A 16,061-nucleotide genomic window follows, 5' to 3' on the forward strand; every position below is an offset into this window, starting at 1 on the left:
TCACTTGGACTCGGGAAGGGGAACATCACACACTGGGGCCTATCATGGGGAGGGGGGAGGGGGGAGGGATTGCATTGGGGAGTTATACCTGATATAAATGATGAATTGATGGGTGCTGACGAGTTGATGGGTGCAGCACACCAACATGGCACATGTATACATATGTAACAAACCTGCACATTATGCACATGTACCCTAGAACTTAAAGTATAATAAGAAAAAAATTAACAATTCTTATCTACCTCATAAGAATATTGAGAGAATTATATGACTTAATATATGTCTGAAGATTAGACTCTGTAAATGTAAATTTTTGTTTTTTTGTTTTTTTTTTTTTTTTTTAGGCAGAGTCTCACTCTGTTGCCCAGGCTGGAGTGCAGTGGCACAATCTCAGCTCACTGCAACCTCCCCCTCCCTGAGCGATTCTCTTGCCTCAGCCTGCCGAGTAGCTGGGACTACAGGCACCCACCACCACATCTGACTAATTTTTGTATTTTTAGCAGACATGGGATTTCACTATATTGGGCGGGCTGGTCTTGAACTCCTGAGCTCAAGTGATCCACTTACCTCTGCCTCCCAAAGTGTTGGGATTACAGGCGTGAGCCACTGCACCTGGCCTGCAAATGTAAATTTTGATGTTATAATGATTGATATTTCCACCAGCTTCTAAGACAGTAAACATAAAAAGCTGTATACATGGCATGTATGCTACCATCTTCCAGTTGACTGTCTTTATAAACACAGCACCAGACCCACAGGTCTGTGTGTTGGATAAGCTCCCTGCCTTCCATGTCCATAATGAGCATGACACAAACATTTTACATCATTGAACCATGAAGAGCACACAGTATTTTTCCAAGTTTTTTTTCCTAGGGATAATTGTGAAGGATCACCTTCCAGGTGAATGGCTATGACCTTGTACTTCCAGCACAAATAGAACTGTGTTTTATATACTGATCCTAGTGAAGATGTAATTTCAAGAAGGGGAATGACTTATTACAATGTGCATTGCTGAGGGAACAATAACCCTTACTTGACCCAATGATCTGTGCATAATCTTCCCCTTGGTAACCATTTGAAGACAAGAACGTAAGAAGCAGTTTGGTTTCTCATTTTCTTTTACTTAAGAAATCCATGCTGCTGATCAGAAGTTTGCCATAATTTATACAGTTTTGTTGTTTTAAACTGGATGGGTCTTTTTTTAATTACAAAAAGAAATTTATTTCAAAAGCATAAGGGGGCATTTACATTTAAACAAGGTGATAAACAGGTGTCTTGAAAAAGAAAAAAAATCCACGGTATTAAGTTTTTCATTCAAATTCGGAAGCAAAAATAACTGAAGTTGTGCACTATTGCCTTAGGAAAGATAAGGGGAAGAGTGAGGGGTAAGGTAACAGTCAACTCAGTATCAAACTTGAGAGAGTAAAGTCACTTCTGCTCAGCTTTGAGTTTACAAATATGCTTATAAAGAAGAAAAGTGGAAAAGTTATACTTAATGTTTAAATTTATTTAGCTGTAGTCTCAATACAATTTCTGTATTTGAAACGGGTTTGGGCCACTGGCTGATCTATCTCTGAGGTCCAGATTAGCGGGTCAGTTTTCAAATGGCAATTTTATATTCTTTTGTTCAGATTCCAAGGGAGTTTAGGTTCAACTCATAGTCTTTTGGAATGTTTAGAGATTATTGCTACCACTCCATAGCCAAGCTGAGCAACTTTTGCTCACTTGTATCATTCCAGCCTTTCAGAACTATTTTCCTCATAAACGTGTGCAGTAAATCTAACAAAGGAGTTTTGTTTCTTCTGCAGTGTAGAGGTAATGGTAATGAAGATACCTGCTTTGGAATCACAAACTATTCCTTAAAAAATACATCAGACTACTAGAAATGTCATTCAAGCATTTGATTTGAATAGCAAACTTGGGGAGGGAAGATTAACTGTAAAACAAAAATATTCTAAACATTCAAATGCAGAACAAAGGCTCTATGCTACTAAAAGTGTCTATGACGTTAAACACTCCACAACCCCCCCCCCCCTTCTGCTGTTTTAAGCTAAAAATTATATTGGCTAACTTATACAATAATTTTGACTGATAACCTGAGAAGTTAAAATCTTGAAAACGGCAAAAGCAAACTGAGAGAGCATCCCTTACTTATTGGTACCATGTTATCAAGTCACGTTTTCTGGGTAGCCATGGTTATTAAATCTCCAAATTCTAAATTATACTATCTCTTCCTGTCAAAACCTATATTACATCAGATTCAGTATTTTGGCTGTATTTCACCAATAGCAATCTCCAATTTGTCTTTGAAAATGCAGCCTAGCTGGGCGCAGTGGCTCATGCCTATAATCCCAGCACTTTGGGAGGCTAAAGCGGGTGGATTGCCTGAGGTTAGGAGTTTGAGACCAGCCTGACCAACATGGTGAAATCCCATCTCTACTAAAAATACAAAAGTTAGCTGGGTGTGGTGACGGGTGCCCATAATCCCAGCTACTTGGAAGGCAGAGGCAGGAGAATTGCTTGAACTTGGGAGGTGGAGGTGGCAGTGAGCCGAGATCTCGCTATTGCACTCCAGCCTGGGCAACAAGAGTGAAACTCTATCTTAAAAAAGAAAAAGAAAAAGAAAATACAGCCTTTATTTTTAGTTTTAAATAACAATAATCACATAAGTGCAACTGACTTAGAATCCTTTGCTACTGGGAGCAAAAACCTAAATAACAAGTTAATAACAGATTCAGCCTCAAAAAGATAACCACCGTGTCAGACTACCCATTCCTGGAATTTAAAAAAGTGATTTATGTTGTGTAGTCAAGTTTCACAGCATATACACACACACATATACACGCACATATATGCTTATGTATTTATGTATATTATACATACACATTTCTATTCAAATAGTAAGATTCCATATTCAAAAGTTTGTATCACAATATATGGAAAAGAGTTAAGTAAGCAGTGCAAAGCAACTTACTTTCTCCTAAAAATGTAATGTCATTCCTACATTTTAAGAAAGCTATGTAAATATTGTGCTTTTATGACACTAGATAGGAATATTGCACCACTGCCTAGCAGCTTTATTAAACAATGAAAACAAAATGTTAAGATTTACAGTTACTCTTCTCTATATATTGGGCAAAACACTAAGACAGAGGGAAGAGGAAAATCAGTAACTTTTTAAAACCGATAATCTTTCTCAGCAGAACTAGACTGAATTTCACTACATTTTAGAATGAACAGCTATCAACAACAAATTATCAAGATGTTTAAAAGTAAAAGATTCACAATTTGAAGTCTGAATAATGATATTGCAAAAACAAGTCAATATTGCAGACAAAGCATCCAAAAATATCACTGTGGTTTTGCCTTGGACGCAACCGTGGTCGGTTACAAAAGTAGATGATACATACAAAGTATAAAGAACATTAAGATTTTAGCTGAAGGCAGCAGTCTGTTTAAGGGGACATCCTTGGCAATCCAATAAGTAGTAGGATTCAAGTATATTAAGTTCATGACTATGCTGAAGAGTGCTGACGTCTTATTCGGTAGAGTCCTCCATGACTACAATTTCCTTGTGTGCCCCAACCTCGGCCACCTCTACTTTCCCCGAAGGCTCCTCTCACAATTAAAGTTGCCCAAATTGCTGCTATATTTCTCACTGGGAGGATTATAAATCTGCCTGGCATCTCTTTTTTGTACTGCTGAAGATTTCTTGGGTGGTGAACCTGAAGTTGCATATTCACTGGCTCTCTTTTGCCCAATCTCAATCTTTCATACAGGTTTCCAGGACGGTGTTACTGAGCTCTTACAAGAAGGAGGAATGTGGAAGAGATCCTTGATTAAAACATTGATATTGTTTGTTGCTTTCAATGCAATAACTTTAATCTAGTTCTCTTCTGTTTTCTGTTCTCTTCTGTTCTCACCCGTTTTACCCTGGAGAGCTAAGTGAAGTTGTCTGATATAAACTTGCAGGCCTTGTGCAAAGTATTGCAGCCTGATTTTGAAATATTTGAGTTTTTCTGCATTCAGTTTGGCTGTTAAGAAATCTGAAGTTTTTGGCCCAACTGGTGAAAACTGTACAACAAACATTCCACATAACTGAACTGCAGCTTGGGCTCTTCATCACCAGCATTCTCTCCATTTTCTGGTTCTTCTGGAGGGAGGAGCATGTATTCCAATAACTTATCAAATCGTTTCCTTAAATTTGTTTCCAGTTTTTCCATGTCACCACAAAATGAACTCATCTCCACCAACAATTTCAACACCTCCAACTGTATATCAAGACCTTCCACTGGAATAGTTAAGATACCAAGGTTAGGGAGAACCTGCTCACAGAAATATGTCACAAACCTTATGGAATGGACAGTTTTAGAGAAGAAGGTTACTGCCTGCTGAGTGCACTGTGAGAGCCTGTCCACACATCCAGAATCAGAGGGATTGAAGGTCTGTTCTAGGTCGGCCTGTTCGGCCACCAATTCTACAAGTTGCTGTCTTCCACTTACTGCCTGTAAGCTTTTTAACCCAGGCAGTATTTCATGAATACAGCAAATTCTTCATCGGTCACATCTTCTAGGACCGGTTTGGATTCAGTTAGTAGAAGCTCTTCCACTTCCTTTGTTAAGACTTCATCTGGTAAAGTCTTAAGTTTTGTAGAAAGGAATTTAATTGCTCGTTCTCTAACAATGTCCTCTCCTTGAAGTATTTGGCTGAACAACGAACCTAAAGTCCCTTTTCCATCCATTTTAAATATACTTAACAGGGCATTGTTCACTAGGTTAAATTCTGCAGTCATCTGTCTCCAAAAGTTGCATTAGTATATCTGCCACTCAAGGAAGATTTTCTCCGGTAGCAAATTGAGGCAGTTCTTTAATTGCTTGACGTCGAATAGATATATCTTCATCCTCACAGAGGTCTAACTGTTAGCAGAATCCACCAATTCTGGAAAATGCTTAAAGAATTTCAGAATAAATTGAGCTGCTAATCGTTTTTCCTTAGTACCACCTTTCACACCATCCAGTATCACTTGATAGGCATCTTTATGCTGGCCCACTTGTTCTGTGGCATCAGCCACGATGCCATACTTGCCATAAAGTTCCTCTGCCATCGGCAAGGTGAGTGACAAGCCCAGGGCCTGCTCCCGCTATCCTCGTCCTTGCCGGCACCACCGCCACCTCGGAACTTCTCCAAGCCCACTACCTGCACTATTACACCTAACTGGATGGCTCTTTAAAGTGTAAAACAATGGAAACATCCATGGCAACAAGCCACAGCATCAGGATCAAATCTTAATGGGCACTCTAGATCTAGTGCAAAATATATTTTCAGTCTCATGGAGACAATAATTCCTGCCACCCTGTTTCAGAGGTTAAAAGAATAAGAACAGCAAAACACCTACCATGTCCTGTGACTGTTCTAATCATGATGGGAATCATGTCAAAGTGTTAAGCTGAGATTTAAAAATAAATTTAACCACTGAAAAGAAGCAAGGGGCATTTATGTTCATCCAAGGATGGTGGTTCTCTGTCTTCATGACAAGGGAGAATAACTGAAGACTTATTCTGATGCCTCTATTTCTATTTGGAAATAGAAAGTGGAACATCTATAACAAATTTCAGTTACATTACATCACAAGTATCACTGAGACATTAGGACAAACAAAATTGATATCGGTATTACAGCTTTGCAAAATTAATCAGAAACTTTTTTAAGAGAAAGAAAGAAGACAGATATGGATAGCTTTTTGGAAATGAAGTATACCAAATAACCAAGCACTGCGAATGGAGTTGAAGCTGCCCAGACACTGTGATGCTACCCAATGCTATTAAACATCGGGAGGCACCTTTAAATAAAAGGTATTGATTTCCCACAGCCACTTATTATATGCTATGGAGAGCAATTCTTCCAAAACACCAAGCACACTTTTTGGATGGTTAAAACCCGTTCCAGCCTTCTGATGGTGTCAATTAATTCTTGTGAGGAATCATTTTAAATTCTCTTCAGTGAGAGAATTTGCTATTATATTTTAGTTTTATTTAAACCCCCTTTCAAGAACTGTGTCTAATAGACCTTCAAAGCATCTCTGGGTAGCTCTAACTTATATAACCTCATTTTTCAAAACCACTCATTACTTTCTCCCGCTCTTAACACACTCTCACTCCAGCTTGAGCCCTCCCTTGGGGGACCTTGCTGCCTGCTTTGGTAATATAGTCGTGCCTACCTTTGAGACTTTTTCTCATTTCTAAGTATAGTGTGCAGAATATGAAAGGGGTGGGGGAAATGCTCTTCTGTTGATTGGCAGTAGAATCAGAATCTGCCAGTGAAAATAACGTACACTCTTATCTAGCCAGGATATTATCCAGGGCACACGAGGGAGAAATAAAAGGAAATAATGGGAAATGACCAAAAGATGGTTTCATTTCTACCTTCAATTCAGAAAAGAAGAAAGGGAAAAAATAAATATCCAAGTAGACTTTTAAAATCACTACATATTGTTAAAAATAGAAACTACAAAGTATGTCACAGTTATATTATATTTGAAACTCTCCAACAAGAAATATGATGTGGTTTCATTTAATCAGCATACTCCATAAATTTTGCTATACACAGGAAAATACTCTAAGTAGGTTGCAGGGTAATTCACACTGGAACACCTCACTTTATCACTCAGTGCAATTAAATGCTATTTGCAAATTCTGATTTGAGGCACAACTTTTTAAAGCAAGAAAAATGCTAAAATTAGATTAATCCTCACCTTCTTTTCATCCTCAGTTGAGGAAAATATAATAAACAACCATACATTTTAAAATGTTTTGTCAGTAAAAGCATAAAATTGAGTAAAATGAAAATATTAAACTATCTACCACATAGTTGTGTATGTACAAAGCTGTTATTATTTTTTAATGATTTCTAACTTCAGCAATTTAATAGATCAACCTAATAGCTATTCTAAGACATAGTCTAAGACTTATTTGTAAAGATATTACTTGTAATTATATAAGAATGTGATTTTTGAAACAACCTAAATGTTAAGAAATAAAATGATTAAATAAACTATTGTATAATTACATGGTGGAGAATAATGCAAACACGTAAATTATATCTTTGAAGAATTATTTGAAGCATGATAAAATACTGTGTATACTACTTTGTGCAAATTTTTAAAACATACCTTTATTTATAGGTAAAAATAAATAAATATAGGTAAATAAACCAAGAATTTAACAGTATTATCTCTGAAAGGATTATGAGTGATACTAATTTTTCCTTTTTTTATATTTTTCAAATTTTCTATAATAAGCTCATATTACTTTTAAAACAAGGAAATAATCTTATCACCAAAGAAAAGGAAAAGAAAACCCAAGAAAGGCAGAGACACCCAATTCAAAGATGGACAAATATACTTGGATTCTACTAAATTTTACTTTTTGTCAGAAAGGAATTTAATTTTTAAAAATTCAGATTCAAGTATTTCAGCATTCTAAGATGAAAAGAAAAGCAACCTTGCTATTTTATTCAAATAACACTAACCTAGTTATTCAAAGAAGACCGTTATCTGTCTTAATTTGAAATCTCCAGAAAATAAGAATTCACCACATCCCATTCTAGTTCTTTGATAAAAATTTTGCCTGCCAACAAATTTACTTCTAATCTACAATTGCAAATCGTTCTCTCCTGTCCGAGTCCTAAACAAATCAGAGAAGAGTTTATAAGACAGTTCTTTGTCATTTTGCACTTTTAGAAGTGGCTTAACTAAAATACTGTTTCAAGTCCTGCCAGCATTAAGAGCTATGGATGTATCAGTCCCTAATATCAGAACACACCGAGCTTTCCTTACCCCCCCAAATTTTTCCTCCTAGATGTACCAGAGTCCTGTCTGCTCAGCACTATGATGCATATCTACAGCCCGGCTATGTCAGGTTATTATCATTCAGTCTCTCAACTTCCCCAGTTCAGGGGATGGCAAACAGAAATTGTGATTACAACTTAATACTCATAGGAAGATACAACAAAAAGTTACTTGGGGTGAATATAATAATAAGACAATACTTTCTTGAACTTCAAGTTTTAGTGCCTAAGGCAGCCTAGAGGGGTGTCCACATACTCTGCAGGATCTAGGTAAGGTAGTCTGTAGTTATCAGGAACATGAAAAATAAATGAACTCAGTAACTGAGTTGAGTCCCCTTTACTCCAGGTGTTCGCACTTTACATGAACACCTGGAGTAAAGGGGAAAAAAAAGAAAGATTCTGTTGAAGAGTCAGCCACAATTTATCATAGTTATCTGAGCGACAGCTCTGGACCAAATCTTGCTTCCTAGTGAAAGATCCCACTTTACTGCTAGCCCTTTTGATATTACCCAGACTAATTAAGCTCATTCACATAAATAAAAGTTACAGAAAAAATCAAATAATCTAAATTATAAAAATTACGTATCCTGGCCAGACATGGTGGCTCATGCCTGTAATCCCAGCACTCTGGGAGGCCGAGGTGGGAGGATTGCTTGAGCCCAAGGGTTCAAGATAAGCATGGACACCATAGGGAGCCCCATCTCTTAAAAAAATTATGTATCTAATCACTACTTGAAATTACATTATAGGCCAGGCATGGTGGCTCAAGCCTGTAATCCCAGCACTTTGGGAAGCTGAGACGGGTGGATCACGAGGCCAGGAGATCGAGACCATCCTGGCGAACACGGTGAAACCCCGTCTCTACTAAAAAATACAAAAAACTAGCCGGGCGAGGTGGTGGGCGCCTGTAGTCCCAGCTACTCGGGAGGCTGAGGCAGGAGAATGGCATGAACCCAGGAGGCGGAGCTTGCAGTGAGCTGAGATCTGGCCACTGCACTCCAGCCTGGGCGACAAAGCGAGACTCCGTCTCAAAAAAAAAAAAAAAAAAAAAAAAAATTACATTATATACTTATATATTTACTTTGTTGTCTGTTTTTATCACTAGAATGTAAACTCTGAGAGGGCAAGAATTTTTGTCTGACTAATTCATCAGTTTAACTTCAGCATTTGGAACCGTGTCTCAAATGTGATACTATCTACTAAGTAGAAATGCAATAAACAGTGAATGAATGAATAGTTCTTCCACACAAATGGAACACTATATAGCTATTAAAAATAGTACGCAGATCAATGGTCATGCAAAGTCCTCCATATTCAGCACTGTAACTGTAAGAGCCCTATAACTTACTAAGTTCATTTATTTTTCATGTTCCTGATAACTGCAAACTACCTTACCTAGATCCTGCAGAGTATGTGAAAAGAGATGGAAAGAAGGATGTTGCAATTAAGCATTTATCATCTCCTTGGTAACTCTTAGAAACAAAAAGAGGAGCTAGGGAAGCAGAAAATTACAAATGCCAGTATATTAGCCATCAGGAAGACACTGGAATTTCTGGTGCAAGGGGCCTATAAATCACATGCATACCAAGCATTATCTGCATTTGGAATTTTAAAATACACTATGTAGGTATCGTCCTTCATTTTGTTCAATTACTGTGTTACTGTTTCCTTAAATTCCTTAATATTTGATCTTTATATATTTTCTTAATAAATGTTAGTCAAAATCAACTGCAATCTTTTGGAGACATCTGGAAAATGTCAAACTATAAAATATTAGGAAACACTATTAAAGACAAGCAATAATCACTTTTGGAATAGTGCCTACTTAGGTTTGAGATGACAGAATTTGGCTTTAAAAGAAGGGTGGAAACGAGAATTCCATGCAATTAGATAAGAATATAACAAAAAGTATGGGAGTGGGAAGCCCAAGACAAAATCAGTGGCAGGGTAGACCAGTTTTTGTTGAATGTTAACCCCTAAGCTGGACCCTGGCAAGCAGATTTGCCTTTTTACCCCAAAGTTAGACTCTGCCTAAAAAAGAGGAAAAGACCAGAGCCATGACACCATGGCAATATTGCTCCAATAGAAAAAAAAAAAAAAAAATGCCTGAAGTTTAACCTGAGTTCTGGCAGGTACTGTGTTGGTAATAGTTTTCCCACAACTCTTGGTTGTTGTTGTTCTTTTAAGTTTATTTCTAGCCCTGAAAGAACAAAATTATTGAAAAAAGTCATAACATACAGCAGTTAATGTAGGTGTATAACAACTAAATAATTGAATGGGATTAAATTAAAAATAAACAGCATTATAAAATTTGAAGACTACAGAAAAGACTACTTTCACTTAATTCCATTTCTATCAAAACAAGGAGGGGAAAAAAGTCAATGCGTTCCAACCAAAGATGTTGAATTCCAAACATAACCTGTTTCTCTTAGTAAAGAATGAAAGTACGCTGGACAGTATTATACATTTCTTTCTGCTTCTGTCTTGGCAGCATTTTAGAAGAGTGAATGAGAAAGACTTCAGTTCTTTCAAGGCCAAGCCAGTGCTTGCTTCTTCCTTGTAACTCCAACTTCATCTACCACAGCATCTTTGCCAGTGTTCAATAAATTTTATTTCCATTATTTTATTCCCACTATATCTATGTTAAGATTCAATTATAAGAAGAGAAGTGAATGCTTTTTATTGATAAGGCAGGAAGGTTTTCAGAAAAATGAGCAAAATAATTAATGAAACATATTTAGAGAACTTAATGGTCTCTGTTTTCAATGTAATTCTTGATTTCATTTTTCTCTGAACTATATTGGCTTTCTAAAGCTATTACTGAATTAGAGAAACTGGTTTATTTTTGGTAGAAAACTGTAGTGCTACTTGAGTTCCAGATTTTAACGTTCTTTGTAAACAGTTGGATGGATTATGATAAAGAAGAATCTTGGTTGTTTTTGAACCACTCAGTCATATATGGTCGAGTGAACACATAAAACACAAACAAATTGGTGAACAAATTATAGTTTCACAGTGATCATATGGAGCCTGGGTAATAGTTGTTAAAAGGCAAATAGTGCAGTGAGTAGATCATTTAAATATAGATAAAATATCGGAATTAATGAGTTATGGGATTCAATCCAAATTATTCCAGGATTGGAGTCTTATTGATCAAATATAATGAAATCATGAGCCATCTGCCAGGAGTTTTAAAACCTTTTTGCTAACGACCGACTTTTAATTATAGAATTTTTTTTTTTTTTTTTTGAGACAGAGTCTCGCCATGTCACCCAGGCTGGAGTGGAATGGCACGATCTTGGCTTACTGCAACCTCTGCCTCCCAGGTTCAAGCAATTCTCCTGCCTCAGCCTCCCAAGTAGCTGGGATTACAGGCACATGCTACCACACTGGCTACATTTTTTTTTGTATCTTTAGTAGAGACAGGGTTTCAACATGTTGGCCAAGCTGGTCTCGAACTCCTGACCTCGTGATCTGCCCGCCTCGGCCTCCCAAAGTGCTGGGATTACAGGTGTGAGCCATCTCACCTGGGCTTAATTACAGTTTTATTTCAACAGATTCAAAAATCTAACTTAGTTGGAATGTAGACAGAAAAGGAAAAAAAATGAAATGAGAACACAAAGGGTATTTTTTAATAATTAGTTAATTATTTTTTTAGCATTTTTTGTGTATCTTTTATAAAGACAATGGTGAATTAATATGAAACATAAAATAGTTGCCTGGTAGAGTTGTTGTAATACCACTATTCATGTACATAAGAATTTTTTTTAAAAATAACTATTCAAAAAGTACCTCTGAAAAGTACCTTTAGTGGAAACTATTCATAAGATGACAGAAGAAATCTGTCTTTGCTCCCATGAAATTGACTTTATTAAGCTGATTAGTTGTTTGAGGGTTGGCTATTACAGTAGTACTATAGCTTGCAGCCATCTCTAAAGGTAATCTAATTTTTAAAAAAAATCAGTTCTATGCCAGTCAAATCCCATGCAAATCATACATGTGTGAACTGCATTTAGTCTTCTGGGGCCATCAATTTGTTGCCCCTTCTCAGCATGACACAGTCAATATCCCCCTCATTACTACAGTAAACTTAAATACCTTGTGCACCTTTGACATCTCATGAATCCTAAACATTCTCCTCATACTATTAGAAATGTGAGGCTAGGAATTTATAAAATTCTCCCTATTCCCTATTATCTGGCTGTGAGTCTCAGGCCTGTTGCTGATAACAAAACTCCAGCTTCTGCAGAGACTCATTAGCATCATTCAGGCACCATCCTCAACACTAGTTGGCAGGGCAGCATCACCAGTAACAAGCTCCTGGAACACAGCCAGCCCCTCAGCAACCAAGCTCAAGTTGGCTGCATCCCAGCTCTATGGGGTGGTGGAACATGTCAGCATGAAGGAGAGCAGCAGGGTAACCAAACACTTCAAATCATGAGCTGAAGAGAGGTGACCAGGGCTAAAAAAGCCTATAGAGATTAGCCAAAGAAGAACTTCAAGCCACAGCTGCTAATACATTGGCTGTTGGAAAGTACCTGCAATAAACATATAATACTTTATGGAACACTGCAATATGAAATGACACTTTTAGGGCAGAGGTATAGGAACCTGGGAAGGCAGATAAGAGCCCTTGCTCATTTTCATTTCCCAGGTTCATGCTAGCGCGCCCACACATCTTAATAGATCACAAATGTTTGCTCCTATCCAGGTCTCATTAAGAGTCTAGTCATACCACCTAATTCAACTAGTTTATACATACTGCTGAAAAATAGGAACATTTGTTTGAAACCCACAAAGTGAACCAGAAAATTCCAATCATCTCTCCTGCATGGTCTGCCTTTGTGTGTACTTTCAACATGAATTATCAAACTAGTAATTTGTCAGTATGGAACTTAAATTATTAATATGTGAATATAGTAGGCTATATTTCATACAAACTCTTACCACTGCTGATAAATTATTGCTAATTATCCAAGAACTTTAAAGAGCATGAGGATTTTAAAGTCATTAAAAGAGAAGCTTTCAGGCAGAGGCTGGATGACTACCTGTCAGGTGAAGTTTCCTGCACTGGATGAGGGAAAACGTGGCAGGGAATGGACCTGGTGATTTTTCCAGTCTCTTCTACTACAGGGTATATATATTACATGCTGTGGCACAGCCACTGAATTATAGGTATAGAATTTTCAAGAAACACAATATGGTGGTCCTATGCACAATTATGTTAGGCACATAAATAGCCCAGAAATGAGTATACCACATTTAATTTTTAATTTATCTCAGTCAAATGATTTACTGATTTCCATATTACAAAATGTTTTGAAATTATACAGAACATAACTTATAGTCTCTAGACGCTGACATTTTAAGATATTAGGACATACAAATCATATTATGCTAATGTGCAACAAATTTACCACTACCCATGTGAATGATGACATGGCAGTTATGTGTATAAAGTAAAATTACGAAGAGGGTTCAAATTACTTTAGTCTGGCTTTGAAATACATGGTGAACTTCCATGAGGCTCATTTATTGATAATAAGTGCTACCCTAAGCACTTTACATCTATTATCTATTTTACTCCATACCACAACCCTGTGATGGAGGTTCTGAGGCTAGAGAGATGCAGCCACTTGCTGAAGGTCACTAAGTTAATAAGCAGCAGAGCAAAGACTTGAACCTGCCTTGGTGACTTTCTGACTCCAGAGCCTCTCATCTAACACTCACGACATGGTTTCCTTTTTGCTTCCTTGTTTTCTTACTTGTAGGCAACATTGAAATTACTTTGGTTGCTGCAGTTTATGCTATTGAACATGGGAGAAGGTTTTCTGAAGTCTGCTTGACTGACCAAGGAAAACTAATTTGAGTTTTAAAATGTAAAGTGAATGAAGTTGGCAGAGCTCTGAGAAATTAGGTACGCATACTGCTACCACTGTAAATGGGCTCAACATTTCAAAAAGCTATCTATAACATGGAATGAGAGCTATAAAACTTTTCTTGCCCTTCGACTCAGTAATTTCAGTCTTTGGAATATACCCTCAAGGAAATGACACAAAAGAAAAAGGTAATTTGTTCAAGATGTTCATTCAGGGGCTATTTGTATTAGTGAAACACAGGGGGGAAAAAATCCAAATTCTCACTAATAGGACAGTGACTAAGCAAACAAGGCTCTATAGAAAAAGAAAAAAAGAAAATTTTATGATCTTCCAAAATGACAAATGTAGAATATATCCGTATGTGGATACATATATAAGAAAAACCTGGGTTAAAACGTAGAATGCAAATTACTACATATAAGGATAACCTTGTACAACCAAGTAAAAGAGTATATGCATTAATAAGGCAAGAGATTCATGAACTTATAAAGAAATATATCCCCCTTTTAATTGGAGAAATCCTAACATGGGAGGAGCATCTGGCATATAGATTACATTTAATAAAAATTTGTCTTTAAATGAGAAAAACAGAGGTTATTTATTCAGATCGTGCTATAACAAGGAAGACAGCCACCATCGCTTGCATTTGGAACACTCAAAGGGGAGTGCACAAGTTTTATGGTGAAAAAAATAGAAGACTTTAGGTATGTTCTGAGTGGAGGTTGTTGGCATGGGGAAGCTGAAGGCAGGTAACTAGAAGCACGACATTTTAGGTAATGAGTTCAGAGAATATATTTGGCTTTTCTCTCAGTGGCTCTGCGTTGTAAGTATGCAGGGGTGGAGGGCGTGATGAGAGCAAAAAAATAGGGAAGGTGGCAGTCATTGACCAAATCCTGGCTGTAGTAGGCTGATTGCTACAGAGACTACGATTTGGCCTTCTAAGCTGCTTGCTGAAGAGAATGTGGGTCTATCGTTATGCGTGGACTGGTCATTGTCCATTTGTATATCCAATATCTCATATAGAATACCAGTTTATTATAAAAGGTTGTAACTCAGAAACAGCCAGATGAAGAGATACATAGGGCGAGGTATAGGGGAAGAGGTGCAGAGCTTCTGATCCTTCTCTGGGTGTGCCACCCTCCCAGCACCACCATTCAGCAACCTGGGAGGTCTACTTAATATGAATGTATAGACTTAAATTAGACAAAGGTAATTTTTAAACTGGGACCTGACTGAGATACACATGATACCTCACATGTATTCATGTGCTGTCAGGAAAAGCTAATCAATTGCTCATGAGAACTACTAAGTCCTAAGTTTTCTTCCAAGTTCTTTCCCCGGACTCTCTCATTTAATCTCCCTACAGCCCTGTGAGATAAGTGTTACTATCACCCCTCTTCTAAGAGGAGTATATTGTGGCCCAGGGAAGCTAAGTAACTTGCTCAAGGTTACTCAGGCCATGGCAGAGATGTAATTTCAATCGAGATAGACTCACCATATAGCCAGTACAGCCATTATACTTTGCTGTCTTCCCTTATTTGGAAGAAATACTTTCCCGTGAATCACTTCTAGATTTGGTCTTCTGCTTTTCTCCTTCACCTTTTCTGTTTGGTTTACAATATATAGGATCCTTTCAGGAAATAACAATAACCATATCCAAAAGTTGTTGAGATAAAATACTCTCCAGCCGGTGCCACCTGCATGAACACAATCTACCTGCACAAACTCGTAGGACTTCTTACAAGAAGCAAAACTGGAGTAGGGTTTTCAAGTCAGGTGTGGGAATTGTAGAGACTGGAAGATAAAATGCCACTGTGGCACAAGGGATAACTACAGAAGAGAAAAATATATCATTTCAAGCCAGAAAATACTCAGATAAGGTTGAATCTAAGAAAAAAGGTTGCTTGGGGATAAGTGACAAATTAAGAAGAATATTTTAAACTCACAGGGAAAACGTCAGTTTAATTATTTTAAAAAATTGTATTTTACACTTTCCTAGTTTCCTGAGTTTTGCAAAGTATTTCTCATTGATGATCTTATTTAATTCTCTGGTTATAGAGTGGTGAATAGTATAGTTGACAGATGAGAAAACTTCAGGTCAGAGATAAGTGTGAGCTGTGTATCCAAACAGCTGCCTGTCATTAGCTGAGCTGGGACTCAGTCCCAGGCTCTCATTCTTAATAGAACTAAACACTGATGCTGCTCAAGAAAGGTATAAAGCCTGTGCAGATCTTCCCTTTAAATTATTCACCGCTCATGAAGTTCTATCTCACAGGTATAAGTCCATCAGGAAAAGTTCAGAAAACAAATCTAACATAAATGGAATCAAAGATAAGA

General features: G+C 37.3%; 1 protein-coding gene and 1 pseudogene across 2 annotated transcripts in view; both read right to left on the minus strand.

Moving 5' to 3' along the window:
* Positions 1-16,061, minus strand: part of PDE11A (phosphodiesterase 11A) — a 514,093-nt gene that overhangs the window by 399,260 nt on the left and 98,772 nt on the right. The gene's annotated exons all lie outside the window — the stretch shown is intronic.
* On the minus strand, positions 3,516-13,580 carry LOC111542857 (annotated as a pseudogene).

This window comes from Piliocolobus tephrosceles, chromosome 11 (assembly GCF_002776525.5).
Source record: "Piliocolobus tephrosceles isolate RC106 chromosome 11, ASM277652v3, whole genome shotgun sequence".
NCBI lineage: Eukaryota > Metazoa > Chordata > Mammalia > Primates > Cercopithecidae > Piliocolobus > Piliocolobus tephrosceles.